We start from the raw sequence: 19,039 nt of genomic DNA on the forward strand, positions 1-19,039 counted from the left end.
CTGTCAGAGTGACCATCGGGTTCTTGGTCACCTCCCTGACCAATGCCCTTCTCCCCCGGTTGCTCAGTTTGGCTCGGCAGCTGTAGCTCTAGGAATAGTCTTGGTGATTCCAAACATCTTCCATTTTAGAATGATGGAGGCCACTGTGTTCTTGTGGACCTTCATTACTGCAGAAATGTTTTGGTGCCCTTCCCCAGATCTGTGCTTTGACACAATCCTATCTCGGAGCTCTACGGACAATTCTTTCGACCTCATGGCTTGGGTTTTGCTTCTGACATGCACTGTGAACTGTGGGACCTTAAATAGACAGGTGTGTGCCTTTCCAAATCATGCCCAATCAATTTAATTTACCACAGGTGGACTCCAATCAAGTTGTAGAAACATCTCAAGGATGGTCAATGGAAACAGGATGCACCTGAGCTCAATTTCGAGTCTCATAGCAAAGGGTCTGAATACATATGTAAATAAGGTATTTCTGTTTTTAACAATTGTTTTTTGCTAAAAAATCTAAAAACATGTTTTCGCTTTGTCATTATAGGGTATTCTGTGTAGATTGCTGAGATTTTTGATTTAATCCATTTTAGAATAAGACTGTAAAGTAACAAAATGTGGAAAACGTCACGGGGTCTGAATACTTTCCGAATGCACTGTACATCTGCTATTTCTGTGAAGTCATTCCAAGGTATTTTCTTTTTGTTTCCACCTGGCAGATGGACTCAAGTAAACTTATTGTGGGAAAATTGGTTGGCATTTCGGTACGCATTCCATTAGCTAAAACATTTTAGAGTGGCCTTTTATTGTCCCCAGCACAAGGTGCACCTGTGTAATGATCATCCTGTTTAATCACCTGTCAGGTGGATGGATTATCTTGGCAAATGAGTAATGCTCACTAACAGGGATGTAATCAAATTTGTGCACAAACTTTGAGCGACATAAGCCCTTTGTGCGTATGGAAAATGTCTGGGATCTTATTTCAGCTCATGAAATGGGACCAACACTACATGTTGGGTTTTATTTTATTTTCAGTATAGTTTGGACAGTTAACAGGCTGTTAATATTTACATGTAGAATACTCTTGTCTGGTTTGGGCCCTGGCCTTTGCACAGGCTTCATATCCAAATGTCCAGTTTAGACTGAGGGCCTTGGATAGGCAGAGGACTCTCTGATTGCTATTTGTAGTTCCTTGCTTTAAAAAAAGGCATTTGATTCAATAGTGGTTAAAGAGTGTCATTGGGTTGTGTCAAGTGCACTCCAACTGAAAAGGCGGTTGGTGTGTGAGTGGGGGGACTATTGTAGAGCTTAAACGTGATTATCGCACTGCAGTATGCATGATGAAAATAGTGTTTCTGTAGTTCCACTCTGGACTCTACCGTCAAAGCTGCTTTTCTCCTCTGCACAGATGAGAGAACTGAGCAGGTCAATTAGGGTTAGTTTTTCTGTTTACATTCTGCAATTGCAGCATTTTTAATAGCTTAAGCATAAAAAAAGTAAAAAATAGCATAATGTCAACATAATTACAGGACCACTGTAAAGTTCTGTTATGACGTCCACAGTGTAATAACTTATCTCATACTGTTCTCTATAAGGGTACTCCATCCATTTTACACTATTACATCGGTTACCCGAAATACCAAAATAGTGTTAAAATCAAAGGAATTGTCAGAGCTATCCTATTATTTTCTAATATGACCTGTCAAACACATTTAGGCCTACACAGCCAGTTTTCCTGTATTCTTTGCATTAGAGTAGAGCAGGGTTTCCCGAACTCAGTCCTGGGTCCCCCCCTGGGTGCACTTCTTGTTTTTTGCCCTAGCACTACACAGCTGATTCAAATAACCAACTCATTATCAAATGTTGATTATTTGAATCAGCTGTGTAGTGCTAGGGCAATAAACAAAACGTGCACCGGGGGGGGGGGGGGGGGGTTATCATATTTAGAGTATCATAGAGTATCATATTTAATTTTAGATAATTTCACACTCCATTTAATAAATCGTTGAACAATATAATTATTATACATTTTTCTAATGTTCTTCCTACAATTAGCCTAAATAATTTTCTTTTACTCTCAAATTTGTCCAGACTGACCCATAGAACAAACTCACACCAAACACATTTGAAATGAATGTGTATATATGATATTATCCTGTAATATCATAACAATCATTTAACTTGCATACATGTCAGACATAAACACAACATATACACACTCACATAGCAACCCCGCATTTCCATACATTACAGCACATACATAGTTGAGGAGGGGGCATTAATTGGGTTAGTTGCCATTTTCCCCGTTTGTGCTCTGTACATTGTATATAAATACATACTGGGAGACATTTTGTGCTCTGTACACTGTATATAAATACACACTGGGAGACATTTTGTGCTCTGTACACTGTATATATATATATACACACTGGGAGACATTTTTTGCTCTGGCTTAGCTGACCTATTCACTTCAGCCACTATTTTTAACATGGTAATTTGCCATTGGCCCAATGTACTGGTTTCAGAGGCCCACATCATTAATCATGGAGGGCATTACTGCAGTAATTACACTTTCTACCAGTCACTGTATACCCACAACACCAGGAACATCTCTCTGGCTTCGACACACACACACCTTGACAGTACAGTAATTCAATATTTCCCGTAGTGTCCAACATTTTGCATACACACACACGCCATGTCTTGGAGAGTACTTCTGCAGTGTTCAAACATTCCTGCAGAGCACACACATACAGATTATACACTCATTCACTCACACACAATTCCAAAGGGCTCTACTTGCCGTAATTCTGTTTTATCCATGTGTATTCAGAGCACAGTTTGCAATGCTCCAACTCACATACTAAAACATACATCGTAATCATCAATCAAATCATATCAAATTTCAAAAACTTACTTACAAGCACTTAAGTAACAATGCAGTTTCAAGAAAATAGAGTTAAGAAAAGATTTAGTAAATAAACCTAAGTGAAAACATTCAATAAAAAGTAACACAAAATAACAATAACGAGGCTATATAAAGGGGGTACCGGTACCAAGTCAATGTGCGGGGATACAGGTTCGTCGAGGTAATTTGTACATGTAGGTAGGGGTAAAGTGACTATGCATAGATAATAAACAGCGAGTCACAGCAGTGTAAAAACAAAGGGAGGGGAGCTTTCAATGTAAATAGTCTGGGTGGCCATTTCATTAATTATTCAGCAGTTTTATGGCTTGGGGGTAGAGCTGTTAAGGAGCCTTTGGGACCTAGACATTGCGCTCCGGTACCACTTGCCATGCGGTAGCAGAGAGAACAGTCTATGACTTGGGTGACTGGAGTCTTTGACCATTTTTTGGACCTTCCTCTGACACCGCCTTGTGTATAGGTCCTGGATGTCAGGAAGCTTGGTTCCAGTGATGTACTTGGCCATACACACTACCCTTTGTAGTGGCTTACGGTCGGATGCCGAGCAGTTGCCATACCAGGCGGTGATGCAACCGGTCAGGATGCTCTTGATGGTGCAGATGTAGAACTTTTTGAGGGTCTGGGGACCCATGCCAAATCTTTTCAGTCTCCTGAGGGGGAAAAGGCATTGTCGTGCTCTCTTCACAACTGTCTTGGTGTGTCTGGACCATGATAGTTTGTTGATGATGTGGACACCAAGGAACTTAACTCTCGACCAGCTCCACTACAGCCCCATCGATGTGAATGGGGCGTGTTCGGCCCTCCTTTTCTTGTAGTCCACGATCAGCTCCTTTGTCTCGCTCACGCTGAGGGAGAGGTTGTTGTCCTGGCACCACACTGTGTGGAGTGTGATTGAGATTGCATCATCTGTGGATCTGTTGGGGCAGTATGCGAATTGAAGTGGGTCTAGGGTTTCTGGGATGATGGTGTGTTGATGTGAGCCATGACCAGCCTTTCAAAGCACTTCATGGCTACCGACGTGAGTGCAACGGGTCGGTAATAATTTAGGCAGGTTACCTTCGCTTTCTTGGGCACAGGGACTATCGTGGTCTGCTTGAAACATGTAGGTATTACAGACTTGGTCAGGGTGAGGTTAAAAATGTGAGAGAAGACACTTGCCAGTTGGTCCACACATGCTCTGAGTACATGTCCTGGTAATTTGTCTGGCCCTGCGGCCTTGTGAATGTTGACCTGTTTAAAGGTCTTGCTCTCATTGGCTATGGAGAGCGTGATCACACATTCGTCTAGAACAGCTGGTACTGCCATGCATGTTTCAGTGTTGCTTACCTCGAAGCGAGCATAAAAGGCATTTAGCCTGTCTAGTACGCTCGCATCACTGGGCAGCTCGCGGTTGGGTTTCACTTTGTAGTCGGTAATAGTTTGCAAGCCCTGCCACAACCAACGAACGTCAAAACCGGTGTAGATGGATTTCATCTTAGTCCTGTATTGATGCTTTGCCTGTTTGATGGTTCATCTGAGGGCATAGTGGGATTTCTTATAAGCATCCGGATTAATGTCCCTCTTATTGACAGCGGCAAATCTAGCCTTTAGCTCGATGTGGATGTTTCCTGTAATTCATGGCTTCTGGTTGGGATATGTACGTACGGTCACTATGGGGATGATGTCGTCGATGCACTTATTGATGAAGCCGATGACTGAGGTGGTATACTCCTCAATGCCATTGGATGAATCCCGGAACATATTCCAGTCTGTGCTAGCAAAACAGTCCTGTAGCATAGCATCCGCGTCATCTGACCACTTCTGTATTGATTGAGTCACTGGCACTTCCTGCTTTAGTTTTTGCTTGTGATCAGGAATCATGAGGATAGAATTATGGTCAGATTGAAGGGCGAGGGAGAGCCAAATGAAGGGCAAGTGAGAGCTTTATATGCGTCTCTGTGTGTGGAGTAAAGGTGGTCTAGAGTTTTATTACATTTTTTTCTCTAGTTGCACATGTGACATGCTGGTAGAAATTAGGTAAAATGGATTTTAGTTTGCCTGCATTCAAATCCCCGGCCATTAGGAGCGCTTCTGGATGAGCATTTTCTTGTTTGCTTATGGCCTTGTACAGCTCGTTGAGTGCTGTCTTAGTGCCAGCATCGGTTTGTGGTGGTAAATAGACGGCTACGGAAAAAATTGATGAAAACTCTTGTTAAGATAGTGTGATCTACAGCATATCATGAGGTACTCTACCTCAGATGAGCAATACCTCAAGACTTTCTTAATATTAGATGTTGCGCACCAGCTGTTATTGACCAATAGACACATACCACCACCCACTCGTCTTACTGGACGTAGCTGTTCTGTCCTGCCGATGCATGGGAAACCCAGCCTCGTTGAGCCACGACTCGGTGAAACATAAGATATTACAGTTTTTAATGTCCCGTTGGTAGGATAGTCTCGAACGGAGCTCATCCAGTTTCTTCTCCAGTAATTGCACGTTGGCCAATAGGACAGATGGTAGAGGCAGGTTACCTACTCGCGACAAATTCTCACAAGGCACTCGGATCTGCGACCCCTGTATCTCTGTCTTTTCTTCATGCGAATGACTGGGATTTGGGCCTGGTCCGGGAGAAACAGTATATCCTTTGCGTCAGACTCATTAAAGAAAAAATCCCACTGTGTTCTTATCAATGACAGTGTGGGTGTTGATTGAGTACTTATTATTAAACATGAGGACAGTTATTTCTTTAGGCTGTGTTTGTTGTTTTGTATGAGGTATTTATGCCGATTTAAACAGCACATAAGAAAAACAAGTGAATATACAAATCTCCCAGGAAACAGAAAAAACGAGGGAAGGAGGGTTGGAGGGGGGGGGGGGGGGGGGTGGAGATAGAGGAATCAGTGGCAATGCTATGTAACCTCTTTAAGATCATTGTTCCATGCCAAATGGCCCCTGCGGTGTGTGACACCAGACTCAATGAGCTCTTCCGTGGGATATAATGGGTTAACGCCAGGCAAAGGGAGCTGGGAACATGGAGCACAGCAGGGGAGGCCACAGTGGAAGCACCAGGGCTGCAGTATAATCCTCTGCTCTGTTCCCATCCTGTTTGCTCTGCCTGGAATCATCATCCATGGCCTGGGCTGACTAGACTGACTGACTGAATGACACACATGCTGCTCTGCTCCCTCCCTTCCTCCCTCTGTAGGCTACATGGCTTTCTTGGTGAGGAGCCATATGTTATGTTTTAAGCATGAACACTTCTTTCTGACTGTTCCCCTGCTATACCACTAGCTCCAGGCCATGCATGGATGTCAGTCACATTCCTTGGCTAAAACCAGGCCAGAGAGATGATGATAATTAAAAGCAAATGTTTAAATTCCAATAGGATGAACGTGAACTTTGAGCCAATGCTCGGCATGGGTCTCCTCAGATGAACGTTAACCTAGGGCTTCTTTACCCTGCCACACATCATGTAGAATGAAGTTACTCTCCCCTACATGTGTATTTGGCAGTGATGATAAAATGTTGTGGCTCTAGCATTTTGGATTTGAGATCACGCTGGCCTTTTTTCTACAAGGAGTATGTGTGCACTTAAGTTGAAAAATGTAGGCGCACACAAAGAAATGAAGGAGCACAATGAAAAATATTTGAGGTAATAAAGCTAGTGACCTGCAGGGCTCTACAGTTTTTCTACATTTTAAATACCAAGTTGCACAGCATAATATTTAGGCACATATGCAAGTAAAATTGTCACACTGTAAAGCCCTGCATGTCACCTTTTAATTGAGGGTATTTTCAAACGTATCTATTTTACCATTTCGAAATGAAAGCACTTTATAGATCTCGTCCCCCCATTTGACAATCTAGTCAAAAGTTTAGTATTTGGTCACATATTCCTTGCCTATGTTCGCTACATACTTCAGTCTGAGACTGTCATCTTTGAAATTGTTTGTGGTGACATCAAAATGAGGGGTGTTGTACAAAACAAATCCGTCAGCAATTGGATCGTCTCTTACCAATCAGAGTATCAAAGCCAATGACACATTTTCAAAACGCCACTTTACCCACGTGTGTTCTTGCCCAACCCATCGGTTTTTGGTACCAATCATAACTGTTAGAATGTGCTTGCGTTCTAGAAATTGTCGGGGAGGGACTCAAATCCAGACTCATTACAGAGAAGAAATGTTCGTAGGTGTGGCGTTTGGCCGGAGCATTGAGTTTGGATAGCCAAGTACGCAATGACTACATCAAGCTTGTTACTCTACAAACTCGTTGGATGTATTTGTTTTGGGGTATGTTTTGCCCAATAGGAATTGAATGGTGAATGATGACTGGATTCATTTTCTTTCTAAGTGAGTATCTAAGATGTTTCTGAACACTTCTAAATCAATCCTGATTAGGGTTGCAAAGGGTCGTAAACTTTTTTCCCGAAAAACTTCCATGGGAAGTTAGGCCCAGGAATTTTGTGAATTTTGCTTAAATTCATCAAAAAACGTTAGCTTATAACAGTGAACCTTTTTTGTTGGATACACATAAGACAATTTTAAGTCTTGTTGCATATTTTGGTTAAACTATCCCCAATTCAATGGAATTGCAACCCTCTGCATGTATAGTGCATTCTTCCATCATGTACAGCTGATTCTCAAGATCTTGCACCCTAATGAGATGCTATTGAGCCCACACTACTACACTGCCTGAGCCAAGGACTACATGCTTGCTGGTAAGTTGTGATTACAATACTGGGTGGGGTGAATATATTTTATGACATACATGATTTTTGTTAACCAGTAAATAGTAGCCTGCTTCAAAGTTTTTGCCTGCTAGTTAGTTTTTGCTACCATGTGGGTTTTAGCTTGCTTGAGCCTGCTAACTGAGTGTTAATTCACCTGTTTCCATACATGTTTCATTTTAAAACATTTATATATTTTTTTCTAATCTTTACAGGAAAATGCCACAGGCACAATCTGATGTGTGGAGACTTTTCACGGCAGCTAATGTAGAAGGAAAAGCTGTGTACATTTGCAAATACTGTGCCAAATCATATGTGAAGAATGCAACAAAGATGCAGAATCATCTGGCCAAGTGCATAAAGTTCCCTCAGCGCTCACAACAAGCAACCTCTGACAAAAGTCCTCTACTTCTATTCGAGGTGAAAATGATGAATCAGACACCTTATCGATAGCAACAGCTCATGGTCCTCCTGGAATTAGAAGTTTTTTTTACTCAATGGAGGAACGTAGTCAGAGAAATGCTGATGAATGTCTTGCTTGAGCTGTGTATGCAACTGGTTCACCTCTGATGCTCAAGGCAATATGTATTGGAAGAGATTTCTGAATGTTCTTTGCTCAGCATACCCTCCAACCAGACATGCTTTATCTACTCATTTGATGCAGAGTTCAAGTGAAGGTCAAGCAAATCATAGAGAAAGCAGACTGTATTACAATCATTTCTGATGGGTGGTCGAATGTTCGTGGGCAAGGAATAATTAACTACATCATCTCCACCCCTCAACCAGTATTCTACAAGCGACAACAGACACACCGGTCTCTACATTGCAGTTGAGCTGAAGGCTGTCATCAATGACCTCGGACCACAGAAGGTATTTGCACTGGTGACAGACAATGCTGCGAACATGAAGGCTGCTTGGTCTAAAGTGGAGGATTCCTACCCTCACATCACACCCATTGGCTGTGCTGCTCATGCATTGAATCTGCTCCTCAATGACATCATGGCACTGAAAACAATGGATACACTCTACAAGAGAGCCAAGGAAATGGTTAGGTATGTCATCAAGTTATAGCAGCAATCTACCTCACCAAGCAAAGTGAGAAGAATAAGAGCACCACATTGAAGCTGCCCAGCAACACCCGTTGGGGTGGTGTTGTCATCATGTTTGACAGTCTCCTGGAGGGGAAGGAGTCTCCAAGAAATGGCCACATCACAGTCTGCCAATATAGATAGCCCCTTCAAGAGGATCCTCCTGGATGATGTATTTTGGGAGAGAGTGGTAAGCAGCCTGGAACTCCTAAAACCTATAGCAGTAGCCATTGCACGGATTGAGGGAGTCAATGCCATCCTGTCTGATGTTCAGACTCTAATCCCACCAACATCAGCCGCCTCAGAGCACAACTGGTCCTTTTTTGGGAACACACACACCAAAGCAAGCAACAGGCTGACCAGTGCAAGGGTTGAAAAATTGGTGGCCACCTGGGAAAATGTTAGGCTTTTTGAGCCTGACAACGAGCCATCCTCAACAAGGTTGAAAGTGACAGTGAAGATGAGGCCTCAGAGTCTGATGTTCAAGAGGTGGACATTGAGGAGGTCCAGGGAGAAGACACGGAAGCCTGAGAGGAAGACAACCAAGGCTTTAGTTTCTAGATTGTCCTTTTTGGGAGATGCGATGGGTCATTGGGGATCATTCAATATTCCCTTTCTTTTGTTGTTCAGTGAAATCATCCCATGTGAAGAGTCAACTCATTTAATTAAAGTTCAATTCGTAACTACATTTTTTAATTTTATTTATATTGGAAGGATTTAATCATTTGCAATTATGTCTAAAAGGTTTATGTTTCTGTCTCCATATGATATGGTAAATATATACAATGCAAAAAATATCTACATTTAAGTGGTATTAATATTAATTCCCATATATTCCCACGGAAAGTTTCCACCTCTGAATATTCCCCAAAATGTGCAACCCTAATCTCGATAAAGATTTTAAATGAATGAATCGTGAATAATGATGAGTGAGAAAGTTAGAGAAAGCATGCTAATCTCTCACAATTACCTATAATGTGTGCGATTAGCACCTTTTTTTGGAGGGTACGATCTTTGTCCCTTTAACTTTCTCCCTCATCGTCATTCACGATTCATTCATGATTATACATAATTATTGTAGCGTCCACATTCATGTAGAAGTGTTCACAAACATATTATATTCTTACTGACACAATATATTATTCACAATTACTTTCCTATTAGACAAAACATCATCCGAAACACAATAAAAACAAGCTGTAAATACATCCAACAAGTTTGTAGAGTCACAAGCTTGATGTAGTCGTTGTGTGCCAGGACTATGAGGCCAAATACTAAACTTTCGACTACTTTAGTAATACGCTAAGGGGCAGTTTCCCAGACACATTAAGCCTGGTCCTGGACTAAAAACTAAATTCAATAGAGAATCTCCATTGAAAATGCTTTTTAGTCCAGGATTAGGATTAGGTTTAGGCTTAGTCTGTGTCTGTGTCTGGGAAACTGCCCCTTGGCCATATAAGTGAAATGTGTCCAAATACTTATGATTTCAAATGGGGGACTAGATATATAAAGTGCTTTCATTTCTAAACGCTAAAAGAGATCTGTATGAAAATACCCTCAAATAAAAGGTGACACTCATTACTGTCACCTCATATGAAACATTTGATCTCAAATCTAAAATGCTAGAGTATGGAGACAAATTATTTTTAAAATTTGCATCACTGTCCAAATACATACGCAGGGGAGTGTATATACTTTATGCTGGTTGATGCGACAACCTTTCTAGAAATACTTCAATTGCTCTCAGTTTCGTTTTACACAAACATTTCCCATAGATATTTTGAGAGCTCTGTTTTTTAATTTTTTATTCTTCAACATTATGGTTTACAACACTACATTCCTGAACATTATGGTTTACCACACTATATGCCTGAGCACTATGGTTTACCACACTATATGCCTGAGCACTATGGTTTACCACACTATATGCCAGAGCACTATGGTTTACCACACTATATGCCTGAGCACTATGGTTTACCACACTATATGCCTGAGCACTATGGTTTATGACACTATATTCCTGAACGCTATGGTTTACGACACTATATTCCTGAGCACTATGGTTTATGACACTATATGGTTTGACATTTTTGGCCGATATCCGATATTTTCCTTGCCAAAAAAAAACGTTACCAATAACCAATATTAAAAAGAAATTGCGTCCTTTTAAGCATTCTAGTACAGTTAAATAGTTAACACACACACATGGACGCAGTGGTCTCAGGCACTGTATCTCAGTGCAAGAGGCATCACTACAGTCCCTGGTTCGAATCCAGGCTGTATCACATTCGGCCGTGATTGGCAGTCCCATAGGGCGGCGCACAATTGGCCCAGCGTCATCCGGGTTTGGCCAGGGTAGGCCGTCATTGTAAATAAGAATTTGTTCTTAACTGACTTGCCTAGTTAAATAAAGGTCACACACACACACACACCACACTGACCAAAAAGTTATTTTGTTGGCATTTACGAATGTCCCCATTACCAGTAAAACATAATCAAAACCTATTTCTTTCACTTACTTGCTGTGCTGTTTCATTGTTCATTTGTTCAGTCGTTTCATCCTCAACCAGGATTTCTATGGAACGCCGTTTGGGTCTTTCCTATGGAACTCTGTTTGGGAATTTGCTTGTCAAAAAATATACTATTTAACACTATTTGACGTGTCAATAGGCTTGTTGACCAATCAGGACCTGAATATGACTGCACGTCACATAATAATTTAACGCATTCATACATTTTTTACGTAGTTATTACACATTGATTACACATTGATTACACTATCACTCGTATTTCATATGTCACAACGATTCATCGATACGTGTGCTATGATGCTAGTAAAGTTGTCTCGTGCACCTACAATGCTGGTCATAAAAAAAGCTAGCTAGCTCTTGGATGCAAACAATGTTCTTCCCCAAAAACATAGCAAAACGACAATCTGTTTCAGTATATATATAGCTAGGTGTCATCTAAAATAACCCTAATTTATAAGACAGTTCTTACTTGATTAATGGTGGTCGGACCCATCTATGTGAAGCTAGCCACAATAAGGATTAGCCACAATAGTGGACTTTGCGGTTAGCCTTCAAAATAGAAATATGGCATAATTCTACTATTTCTATTCATATGCGTCACTGTCAATGACATACTTTTATTTTGAAGGCAAACCGAAAATCCACTATTGTGCCTAATCCTTATTGTGGCTAGCTTCACAACACACAACCCAGTGCGGTCGAGCCCCACTAGCCAGGTGAAGCTAGCTGGCTGCTTATAACGTTAGCTTTGGGCAACAGGGTTAAGTAGCTGGCTAGCTATTTATTTTCATGAACTGAAGTTCAATTTCAATAGGCGAACAACAAGTGGCAACCTAGCTAATGCTTACTCACAAGGATTCCTAAATCATTGCTAATAATAATGAAAATGACAGCAGTTTCTACTGGTCATTGTTTTCAGGCTGGTTGTATTGGTGCTAGCTAGGTACCAAGCTAAAGCTAGCTACCCCAGAAGTTGCGGTCGAACAAATTATGCTTTATTACCAACGCAGTATTGTAAACACATTGTTCGTGGCTGATGTTTGCTTGTTTGCAGACTTGTTTGTACAGCTTGACAGTGCTACTGTATCTTTATGACACGCAAAGACGCAAACATTCCATAGCATCTATGTTGTAACGCCTTTACTGTGTAACTCTGGTCGGGCAACATCTGAAAAATAGCGCACTTGGTAGTGTGTACCGGTGCTCGACCAGTCGGCGAAAGCCAACATCACCCACGACAGAGTACGGTTGATTGTCAAAGACAATGAATTCCATTAACTTGGCTTTAATGGATTTCGCCTTTGAGTTGTCTCACTGAAATTTTGTTATTCTTTCAAATGACTGCTCGACTTGTTGACTGCTCGATCCACACTGCAGACATTGTGGGCTAGTTTAGGAATGCTGTGTTGCATGTATAGTGCAAAATTTTGCTTGCCGTCATTACGTCATGTAGCTATGTTATATAGGTATGCACGTCAGCTTTGACATCGGTTTTGCACATCGGCGTTAAACTAGACATCGGTCGATACCGATGTTAGCATTTTTAGCTAATATTGTCCGATTCCGATATGTTCACCGATATATCGTGCATCCCTATTCCTGAGCATTATGGTTTACGTCACTATATTCCTGAGCATTATGGTTTACGTCACTATATTCCTGAACACTATGGTTTACGACACTATATTCCTGAGCACTATGGCTTATGACACTATATTCCTGAACACAATGGTTTATGTCATTATATTCCTGAGCACTATGGTTTATGACACTATATTCCTGAACACTATGGTTTACGTCACTATATTCCTGAGCACTATGGTTTATGACACTATATTCCTGAACACTATGGTTTACGTCACTATATTCCTGAACACTATGGTTTACCACACTATTTTCCAGAAACATTACCTGAAATAGTCAGTGCATCGTTTGTGTCTAAGTCCGTAAAACCATAAAACATTTTATTGTAATGAATGATTAGCTTTATTTTTCACAGTGCAGAAACAATGTGAATATTCATACAGTGAGAGTTGTTCGGGAAAAGTTTAGCAATATCTGACAAATGTCTAGATACCAAATTGTGTTTTGTAAGAATTTAGAAATATGACATAGACCATCAAACATTAAAACATTAATTAGTTGTGAGATGTAATTAAGCGAGCATTTAAATCTAGGAGCATAGTTTTGTCTGGAATTTCATCTAACCTTTAATTTCATATCCAACATTAATGTGTCTGTGGTATTTTCAGACAGCACAGAATGATTTCAGAAAAATTGGTGCGAATAGAACAAGGAAATCTGTAGCCTACATTAATTGTGGGGTTTGTAGGACTATAATTTCAAGCAGCTTGCAATGTAAAGTGTACATAGTTTGGTCAATGTTTTTAACAGTAGACGGTGAATTGTTGTTTTCTTTTTTTTATGTTTGTCTAAATAATTTTACATTTAGTTATATTGGGTGCAAAATGACTGCCCAATTTGTCATTTAGGATTGTTTGCAATACAGCTGATTAACCTGCAAGTCACCTGGCTGGCTGCTCTACTCTGCTTGTTTTGGGAGAAGCATTAGCCTAGGAACTGACTAGCAGCTGTAAAGACATAGGCCCTACCTACACAACGGGCTCTACATTCAAGAGGATTGGGGAAAAGGCATCTAATAACACCAATAGTAATTTAAAAGTGATACAATATTAATTAATCTCTCCTCGATTTATGAGTTTTACCTTATTGACTGGTTCTTCCTAATTGTGTATGATTGCTTTGCAAAGAGCCTAATTACAGTCTTAGATAGGTAAAAAAAATCAACGGCTTACACTAATTTGCGTAATTTCCAGTGCTCATTTTTCCATTGTCAGTCAATTGCTTTGATAATGAGAGGTTCGGAAGGGGATTGTCTTTGGGAAAAGCGTTTGGTAAGGACATGCTGAGAGAAGGTATCATTATGGAAAGAGCCTACTCTGCTGCCAAATGAGAAGTTATCCTTAATATGGTAGATTACAGCCTGTTCATTGTCTGTCTGTCTGGAGAGGCCTGTGGAAAATCTATGTTGAGATAAAGAAGTGAAGGGTGTTTGATATCTTTGAACATTTCCAGCTTGTCTCTCTGGACTGCAGAAAGGAGTCAATGGGTTGACATAACTGATGTGTTTAACGCTACCCCTATAGGACCTTATAAAATAGGATTTTAATGATGAAATCTTGTTGTTATAAGAAATTTTATAACTCAGATTTTTACAATTTCATAAATGATTTCCATTATTTTATTTGGAAGGGCCGTGCCACATTGCGTGCTCAGAACAGAGACATGGTGAAAGAAAAATAAGCTGTAGCCATCTTGGTAAATCTTTCATCACGTCATCCTGCAGCAGCATCTCCCATATTGAGGAGATCTAACTCCTCTATGTTACCGGGCAGACTTTGGCCTGTCAGTCTGGTACTTTGTAATTACATTGCATACGGTGGCAATACTGGAGTTTTATCTTCATCCAATCATAATTAAATCAGGCCTATCAGTTTTTAATTGTTAAGCCAATGGCTGTGTGTAAAGATTAGCATTTTTCCTGTGTCCTTGTTCTAATGTTGTAATGCCTGAGCTGTGATATAAAGCCTTGGTAATTAAAACACAATGCCAGGTCATGAGGGGAGCCAGCCACACAATGTAAAGCTCTCGGAGATCCCGGCATGAAAGGTGCCATAGAAATCCAATCCATTTTAATTGTCTTTTGAATTAATTTGAAATGGCTCGGGTCAATTAAGACAATGCATTTATCCAGCTTTGTGTAATGCCATATCCATCGATCCATAGAGATGACTTTATACATTCATTCATGTGTAAGATATGTTTATGTTTTCTAAACTCCTGCCATTTGGAATTCATTAGGTATTGATCTTTTTTAGCGACGCTGGTATAAAAGCACAAGGTCTGATAGCGGTCTTATCTGAAGACTCACCCAGCCCAGACCAGGTAATTAATTCAGTGCTATTCAGAGATTGATGCCCTTTCATTTTGTTATTGTTTGGCTGACTTCAACATTTGCTAGCTTTGAAAAAGCATCCACTGTCTTTACATATGTGTAATGACTTTAACTCAAAGCTACTACTGTATCTTAATTAGAGACGAACCCTTCTCCAAAGACTTTGTTTCAGTTCATTGTCATTTTAGAGGGACTATCCATGGTCATTTACCACTGGAGAGAGACCCTGTGGCTCCGTATCAATTTATTGTTTGACAACCTGCCCTGAATTATCAGTTTTTCATCTGAAAAGACTTGATGGCAGGAAACAAAGTGATTTTGTCCAGATTCAATGTTGTTCCTGTGGTGTGTTATTTCCTTGTTTTGAGGCAGTACCTGATTGGGTTGGTTGGGTTTTTGGTGTGTCTGTTCTCTGTTCTCTGCTCAACTCTCTTCTTATCCACACCGCTCAGAACCCTGGTCTGCGTACTTTATCCCTCCCCTCCCTGCTGATTGGCCCCAGAGAGGGCAGCTGCAGCCTATGAGGTTTGCCAAAAGTGTTAGTGTTTAGTCTGGCGCTAGGCAGCAAAATCGACTGACAGGCGGGTCAGGCAAAGTCATCGTCTTGGCTGGCTGCCTGGCAAACCTCTGGTACCATTTAAGAAGAGGGGCCAGAACAAGGCAAGGAAAGGCCTCTGCAGGGGAAGCAACCTCAATACCCTTTCTCTGTCTCTCACTCTGCCTCTCTCTCTCTCTCTGTCTCGCGCTCTCTCTCATTCTTCCTGAAAAGTTCACTCTCTGAAAAGGCTGAAGAGAAAGGCTGAAGATTTGTTTTTCAGTGCTTAAACGGGTTTGATTGCTTTGTTTTTTAACCTGCAACCTCCCTTGCTTCAAAGGCAAGGGAGCACAAAACAGACCTGTTGCCTGTGCTGTAGCCTATGTTAACCCACGTTAACAAATGTGGATCTCTACAGCAGATGCATATGCGGTACAGTCCTCTCCTCAGCCTGACCCAGTCAGAGGACAGGACAGTGTGAACCTTCGTCTGGATTAACCTGTGGGCTGTATATTTCCTGTCATGGCTGGAGGCAACATGAAATGAGTGGTGATAAGGATGGACTCTTGGTTTGAGACATAAATAACACTGTCCCTTGTGAGACTTTGGAGAATAAAACGGCTGATATTATCTTCCCCCAAAGCTTAGGCTGCCTGTAGTGCAGGCTTGTCGTGAAGATTAACAAACCGTGTAAAAAAAAATGATGTTTAAAATTTCACTCACAGCAAATGGCATGCCTCAGAAATTTGTGAAAACTGCTGATAAGTATGTTCATGTTATGGGTAAATTAGTCTTTCACCAGAGAGGCATTTTGTAATGACTATCTCACTCACATCATGCATTAGGTTCTATCAACATAGTCATCTTTAAACCGTCTTGCGATATTGTTTTTGTGGTTCAGATCAGATTAATTACAATTAGATAAATGCATTAAATGTCCAAGTCTAATGGTTTCCTCTCCCCTACGTTTCACCAATTTTTCCCTCCCTGATTCTCAACTGTTTCAAATTACTGTCTGTCAGATTTTTCACCCCTGTCTGGTTTATGATGGTATATTCCATCCCAGGGGAAACTATTTTTTCCTCCCTGGTCTCATTTGAACTTTGACCCTGGCCTCCTGCCTCTCAGGATATGAGATGACCCCTCAGTAGGGGTGAGGGGCGTGAGGGAGGGATGAGGTGGGTGAGGGGGATGTTTTGGACTAGAGTCTGTGTGGTTAATGGCGCTGGGAGCAGATGAGGCCCTGGCTGGGCCCTGCATGGCCCTTTGTTTGAGCTTCTTATTAATACTGAGGTTATTATTAAAGTCTGGCCCGGCCCCAGCGACAACACTGACTTACCCATTAGCTGACGGACTGACTCAAGTCATTAGAAATGATAGAGACTAAACCAAATGTAATTAACGTTTGTAATACATTGGTTGAAGTTGTATGATTGACTTGTCGGTGTCATACTGAGCTTTAACGGCAGCACTGACAATGATGACAGCATTATGTGTTGTATTGTACTTCTCATCCATTTGTGTTGTCCCTATTTGACATTAACTTTTATCATCGTTACCATGTTACTACATGTTACTAGACAGGCTGGGAGATATGAAGTCAATATAAATGTACCTCCTAAAAGATAATAAATAATTTGGCTTGGTAACATCTCCCCTTCCTCCATCTCTTCCTCCCACCACAGACAGTCAGTCAATCCCAGACAGTCTCAGACTCTCAGCGTATATGTTTTTTAATCCTTACCGTAGGTAAAGAAGCATGGCAGATTCTCAGCACTTTTGATTGAAAGCTATATTATGTGGGGGAAACATGTAAAAGAGGCTTTTGGGCATAAATTAGAGCTCCTCCATGGTGTATTGCTGGCTCCATGTGAGCCAGAGGCCCATGTTATATGTGTGAGTTATTGCCTTGAACCGTGTGACTCCTGTGTGTGTGTACTTCTACTGTACGAAAGAGGGTCTCGTGGCCAAAGTGTGTGTGTGTGTGTGTGTGTGTGTGTGTGTGTGTGTGTGTGTGTGTGTGTGTGTGTGTGTGTGTGTGTGTGTGTGTGTGTGTGTGTGTGTGTGTGTGTGTGTGTGTGTGTGTGTGTTTTCCTACTGTACCAGGGCCTCACTGTGAGTTTGTGAGAGAGCAAAAAAGAGGAGAAACATTGCACACTGTTTTTGATTCATGGAATGTTTACAGGAGAGATCCAGCAACATAGGATTGTTTGACTGTATCTGTACATTTCCTGTATGTTCCCAGCCACAGCAGCAGGCTTGCTGTTTGTCATGATAGCTGGAACTAGAAATGTCATTTTACAACCTAGAGGATGAGGAGAAGAGCTGTATGAAGGACCAATGCCCAGTTACACAGACCAGCAGAGAAGACTGAGTATTATAGATGAATATGAATGCTGGTAGATACTGTATATTCCAAGCAGTGTGTGTTTGCGCGTGCTCAATGGGCAGAAGATATAATCTGTAGAGCCCTTTTCATTTATTCTATCAAAAAGGGAACTGGTATATGAGGCGAATTGAAAGCTCCCACCATGAACATCAAATTGACTTTGGAAGGCTCCAGGCATTCCTGTTCGACAGCACATTAGCCCCGGCTACTCTCCACCTTGAGATGATGGGCTGCCTGCCAGGTAGGGGTTGCCATGACTCCTAACGCCACCCCTTCCCTCTGCACTCCCTGCCCCCTTGAATGTGCCAAATATTCGGGCAGGCTGGGCTGGCTAAGGTTTTGATTTAGACAAAAGATGTCTTAACAATGTCAGTAGAATGCTTTATGGGAATGCTGTGGCTTTCTGGTAGGAAATCATGTGACCTCCTCGGCCAAGGTTTTGTTATGGTGCCAGGAGGGAGAGAACGAGAGAGGGAGTGAAGGGGGAAACTTGGAATGCGATGCCAGCAAAGGGTTTTTATTCTTTCTTTTTGGGCTTTCTTTCATTCTTGTGTTTGCTGAGAAAATGGCGGACGGTGTGGAGCTGAAATGAACCCGACTTGCCAATGGAGCTGGGCACAATAACACAACTCAACTTTAGTATTTTTAAATCAAATTTTTTGCATGGCACCCATGTCTCATAGCTTTTTGATTCCTGATAAATCCTGCTTCCTATCTGTCTGTCTCCGGCTGGGTACAAAAGAGAGGTCTGAACAATCCAAATCAAATAGAGATGATGAATGTCAAATGGTTAGTAGAGATCTGGGTAAGTGGCACTGGTGCTGGCACATTTGCACTGTTCCATTCCATACCTGGCTTTGTCGCACTGCGGCCATGCAACCACAGCCAGGA

The 19,039-nt window shown here is 41.4% G+C and overlaps 1 long non-coding RNA gene across 2 annotated transcripts in view; it reads left to right on the forward strand.

Moving 5' to 3' along the window:
• The window catches only part of LOC106603548 (uncharacterized), a 101,929-nt gene that overhangs the window by 50,902 nt on the left and 31,988 nt on the right, over nucleotides 1-19,039 (forward strand). The gene's annotated exons all lie outside the window — the stretch shown is intronic.

This window comes from Salmo salar, chromosome 04 (genome assembly GCF_965601325.2).
Source record: "Salmo salar chromosome 04, fSalSal1, whole genome shotgun sequence".
Classification (NCBI taxonomy): domain Eukaryota; kingdom Metazoa; phylum Chordata; class Actinopteri; order Salmoniformes; family Salmonidae; genus Salmo; species Salmo salar.